Source organism: Pristiophorus japonicus, chromosome 12 (assembly GCF_044704955.1).
Source record: "Pristiophorus japonicus isolate sPriJap1 chromosome 12, sPriJap1.hap1, whole genome shotgun sequence".
In the NCBI taxonomy this organism is placed as follows: domain Eukaryota; kingdom Metazoa; phylum Chordata; class Chondrichthyes; family Pristiophoridae; genus Pristiophorus; species Pristiophorus japonicus.
In genome coordinates, this window is record NC_091988.1 from 158,715,959 (window position 1) to 158,721,882 (window position 5,924).

The window sequence follows — 5,924 nt, forward strand, 5'->3', positions numbered from 1 at the left end:
GAGAGATCACCGCAACAGTTTTAACAAGCCTCTTCAGCCTCGACATCCTGCAACCGAAAAGGAAGAACATCATCATCGCAGCAGCAACCGACCACAACCAATGTGGTACCACCAAAAACACCACGATCGACCAACTTCGAAACAAAACTCCGCACGGAAAAAAAACGAAGAATCAAAAGTTTCCACTCTACAACCTAGGCCTGACTACCAACAGGTGAAAGCATTACCTAAAGAGATTTTGAACCTATTTCTAACGAAAGAAAGTGAGTACTTACCCCATAAATCCAAAACACGTCATACCACATCAGCGGACATCACCCAACTGAAGATTGCGCAGTAAGAAGTCTTTTACGACGTTCGGGGTACGGCAAGCAGAACCTACAGAATCCAGCGAACCCCGAAATCGCGAACCATCGCCAACTACCAGTAAAGGATTGGTGAGCATAATCCCTGTTTGCCCTGGAGTTTAATCTAGTCAGTGTTAGGCATTGGGAGGTGGGAGGTGTATTATTAACAGTAACCCCTTTGAATGTGTGATGTACTGTTCTTTACTTGAGTGGTTATAAGTTTGTCATAGTATTTTCTTGCCTTTAATAAAATCAAAGTTCTTTTGCACCAAACCAGTTGTCTCTTGCACTTTATCACATCCCTCGAATAAACCCAGGGAGTGGGAGTGATTCGAACCACTCAGGTCAGAGGTGAACCTGACCCCCCACACCACCCCCAACAACTGGCACACATTTGACAGCAAACTCAGAAGTTATATTATAATTAAGTGGTTGCATTAAAATGCCACAGACCGACACGCTGAAACTTCTTCCGGGTTTCCCAGCTCACATCGCAGCCGTTTGCTCCGAACTTGCCTCGAAGTTATTATCGGGGCCTTTCGGTCAGTAAACATCTATAAAGAGGAAAGCAAGTTAACATTTGCGGGGAGGGGGAGCTATTTTCTGTAGATACTTTGGGGGAGAAATTTGGAATGTTAGCTCCCCCAGTTAGCGCCTGGTGGGGGCTCAGGCAGTGGCGCCACAGCGGGACAAATCCCACACCACATGACAAATTCACCAGCCCCATAGCGCCGGCGATAAGTGTTAGTGATCAGCATCTTTCACCATGCAGATGTGCAGCACTCACTCGGTGCTCGATCTGCAAACTTCAGCAGTGCTTCCTGCCTTACCGCCTCACACTGCTAGGACTAGGGAGCGGAGGTGTGAACCAGCCGGCTGGCAGCGTGTGACTTAAAAGGATGCATCCCAGCTGTCTAGGAATGTCCGTTCCAAAGGTCAGTTATGAGTGGCAGAGAGCACAAGATGTGTCTGCAGCCAAATAAAGGCTGCTTAGTCCCCGGAGTGTTGCGTGCCGTCAAAGGACTTTGCATTTCATCCCTCAGCATATCGCCATTCTGCACTCCCTGAATCATTGGGGACTGGTGTGCAGACTCCAGTGACCCTCCCCTTTGATGGCTGGAAGGTGCCTTCACCAATGCTCACTCCTGATTACACACCACATATTCATTATCGCCTGGAGCCTAACGCCACTGATCTATGCCATTAGCATTTGATTTAATGCTCCCCTGCATTCTTTGAGCACTGAGACTGATTTTAGCGGGCAGCAAGATTGATTAGTGCCTGGCGCTAAACTTCCAACTTCTCAAACGTTAATGCCTCAACTGGGGCAATACCGAATTTCTAGCCTTTTAGATGTTAAAGAGTCTTCAAGGTGGCCAAGTTGAGGTGCTGATTTGGAATGCCTGGTTACTCCACCTTTAGCACAAGACACCATCTTTATAAAGGAGTTGAAGTGCGCACTAGGAATGGCCGACCCAATGATGATTAAGGCCCTGATGACCAATTAAATTGACTCCTAATGCTCATTAAAGGTGGCTACACACCATTTTACTGGCGAGCGCTCTCCTAACAGTGACCAGCTGAACAGTAGTGAAGAAGGCGTTGATGAGGATTGCAAGCGCTGCTTAAAGCCATGCTCAGGTTTGACTGTTCACTTGCTGCTGGAGGTCGACTGACTACACGGCGTTTGAAGAGAACTTTTGATACACATCGGGAGACTTTCTGGAGCACTTTGTCAAGACTTCACTAACAGTCTATCAACATTTATTCTGGAAATTCTCTGAGCACTTCACCTACAGAGAGTGAGTGCTGTGCTACTGTACCTTGACAAATGACGACATGCAAGCCGTGATCCTGACCAACAGATCCACTACAGACCCAATCCACGTCTGGACCGGGATCAAGCAGGGCTGCATCATCGCGCCAACGCTCTTCTCGATCTTCCTTGCTGCAATGCTCCATCTCACTCTCAACAAGCTCCCCGCTGGAGTGGAACTAAACTATAGAACCAATGGGAACCTGTTCAACCTTCGTCACTTCCAGGCTAGATCCAAGGTCGTCCCATCGTCCCATCGACCTACAGTAAGTGGATGATGCTTGTGTCTGCGCACTTTCAGAGGCCGAACTCTAAGCCATCGTCAATATCTTCACCGAGGCATACGAAAGCATGGGCCTTACACTAAAAATCTGTAAGACAACGGTCCTCCACCAACCTGACCCCACCATACAACACTGCCTCCCAGTTATCAAGCTCCACAATGTGGCCTTGGACAACATTTACTATTTTCCATACCTCAGGAGCCTACTATCAGCAAGGGCAGACATTAACGATGAGGTCCAACACTGCCTCCAATGTGCCAGCGCAGCCTTCGGTCACCTGAGGAAGAGTGTTTGAAGACCAGGGCCTCAAATCTGGCACCAAGGTTATGGTCTACAGGGCAGTAGTGATACTGCTCAGATATGGCTCAGAGACATGGACCATATACAGTAGAAACCTCAAAGCACTGAAGAAGTACCATCAGTGCTGCCTCCGCAAGATCCTGCAAATCCACTGGGAAGATAGATACATCAACGCCAGTGTTCTCGATCAGGCCAACATCCCCAGCATCGAAGCACTGACCATGCTCGACCAGCTCCATTGGGCAGACCATATTGTCCGCATGCCCGTCACGAGACTCCCAAAGCAAGCGCTCTAGTCGGAAATTCGACACGGCAAGTGAGCCCCAGGTGGGCAGAGGAAACGTTTCAAGGACACCCTCAAAGCCTCCTTGATAAAGTGCATCATCCCCACCGACACCTTGGAGTCCCTGGCCCAAGACCACCCTAAATGGAGGAAGAGCATCCTGGAGGGCGCTGAGCACCTCGAGTCTTGTCGCTGAGAGCATGCAGAAACCAAATGCAGAAGAAGCGTGCGGCAAACGAGACTCTCCACCCACTCTTTCTTTCAACCACTGTCTGTCCCACCTGTGACAGAGACTGTAATTCCCATATTGGACTGTACAGTCACCTGAAAACTCACTTTTAGAGTGGAAGCAAGTCTTCCTTGATTTCGAGGGACTGCCTATGATGATATCTGTACCTTATTGGAGACCTTTTAGGAGTCACCAGGAGAAAGGGAGTTGTTGTCGTAGCGATCGAGCGAGGGGACCCCCTTGATCTGGAGGAGGAATGGGAGGAGGAAATGAGGCCAGGTAGAACAGCACCAGCTGCTGGAGGAGAGAGGGACAGGAGGTTAAGGAGGGCTCAGATTCATGTTAACGCTGCATCTCCTTAATCTGACATTCAGCAGAGACCAGCCATTACCACCAGCAATTGTGCCAGAGTGGCAAGCTCAGGAGCCACAGGAGGAGGAGGAGCAGGAGGAGGATCAGGGGGAGCAATAGACGGTTCCAGGTAGATGGCCCGCAACCGAGAGGGACGCTCACCACCATCTAATTGAAGAACGCTTTTGAGAGATATCCTCCACCATCAGACTCGGAGCATTATTGCCGCATGCTTTACTTCCACAACTGAGGATCCATCAAGAAGTCCACCATCTGCACTCAATCCTTTAAAACTCTTCCGCATGAAAAAAACAATTTCACCACTATCTAATTACCATAATCAGTCTTTATCTTGAGCAAAAACAAACAATAAAAACATGACACTACCAGCAGCACTTACAAATTTTAAACTCTTCACCCTGGTGCTTATCTTTAGTGACTAGAAGTGCTCTTGACTAGCCTGGTGCTTCTATGAAGTGCAATTCCATTGGCAACAGCAGGCGAGGTGGATGCTGCTGAGAATCTGAAGAGGCCAGTTGAGATGTCCTCCAGCGACGTCCCCGAGAGGCTGTGGGCCGTGATGGCCTCACCTCAGACTGCACCATCTCAGTCTGGGCCGCCTGGCTGACTGCCAACTGAAAGGGCAATGAAGGCGTTGCGGGGGAAGGAGCAAGAATGCTGCCACCCGGAGAGAGGCCAGTAGGTTCTGGCTCCATGATTCCCATGGCACTACCTTGGGGTGTCTGATCACCCATCCCAGTGACCTACTGAGGGACAGATCTCTGGACAGCTGAGATACTCTGCAAGCGCCTGTCAACCATGATGTTGGGCTCCACAGGTCGTTGGATGGAATTGGCCTGCCTCTCCACACCAGAGATGAGGGGGTTGCCTTATGAGGAAAGGTTGAGTAGGTTGGGCCTCTACTCATTGGAATTCAGAAGAATGAGAGGTGATCTTAGCGAAATGTATAAGATTATGAGGGGGCTTGACAAGGTGGATGCAGAGAGGATGGTTCCACTGATGGGGGAGACTAAAACTAGAGAGCATGATCTTAGAATAAGGGCCGCCCATTTAAAACTGAGATGAGGAGAAATATCTTCTCTCGGAGGGTTGTAAATCTGAGGAATTCGCTGCCTCAGAGAGCTGTGAAAGCTGGGACATTAAATAAATTTAAGACACAAATAGACAGTTTCTTAACCGATAAGGGGATAAGAGGTTATAGGGAGCGGGCAGGGAGGTGGAGCTGAGTCCATGATCAGATCAGTCATGATCTTATTGAATGGCGGAGCAGGCTCGAGGGGCCATGTGGCCTACTCCTGTTCCTATTTCTAATATTCTTATGTTCTTATCCTTCCCCAAATCGGGTAATTAATCTTACATTGGAACATAGAGTGATTACATTTATTGTTAATTGTCACCTTGATTGCCACATACCAACATCCACCCTGACAAAAAAGTGTTCAATTGTAAATAAGTAGCACTATTGTACACTTAACTGTACACAAAGGTGGAACCTGAACTTGTGGTCAGTCACTGTATTCTGGGTGGAGGCTGGTTGAGTGCTCCATTGAGGTGTTAGAGAGCAGCTGTACTGATTGGAGCAAACCTGCAGGTTTACCAGTGAAAGTGCAAATCAGAGTTTAGTCAGTCTCATCCAATGTTGGGAGATAAACAAAGTAAAAATGATCATGGAGCAGCTGCATAGAAACAAAATCATAAAGGAGAGGGCTATCGCTTCTCGGCCTTTTGGCTAAGATCTGCATAACTAACCTGACCAGCCACCATGACCTCCGGGTGGTTTCTCCCTGGTCAGGAAGGTATATGCTTACATTTTTGTAAACAGGAGGTGGGTGGGATGGCTTGACCCATCCACCTCCACGGAGGTGTGTGGGGGACCTGACCCATCCACCTCCATGGCACGAACCTGGTATTGCAGTACTTCCAGGAACGGTGCAGTGGCTCTAGGCCTTTTGGCTAAGAGCATTGGCGCAGAGTGATCCTTGACTGGTGCAGGGTGACCTCTGGCGTTTGTGACTTGACAAAGAATTGGAAACGATTGGCTACGAATTTATAAAAAAAAAAAGAGAGGTGCTGTCAATCTAGCTTACTAGTTTTCTTTGAGGGTGTGACAAAAGCTTGATAGGGGTAAGGCAGTGGATGTGGTGTACTTAGATTTCAGTAATACCTTTGATACCTTTCCTCTGGAAAGGTTGGTACTGAAAATAAAGAAAGTGAAAATTTTTACAGTAGATACATAATTGGCTGACCAATTACAAGGATTGTCATCAGCCTGGGAGATCCACAGTGGGGTTTC

At 48.2% G+C, this 5,924-nt stretch overlaps 1 pseudogene; it reads left to right on the plus strand.

Annotated features, from left to right (window-relative positions):
• Positions 1–5,340: 5,340 nt before the first annotated feature.
• LOC139277790 (U2 spliceosomal RNA) lies at positions 5,341–5,571 on the plus strand (annotated as a pseudogene).
• The last annotated feature ends 353 nt before the right edge of the window (positions 5,572–5,924 follow it).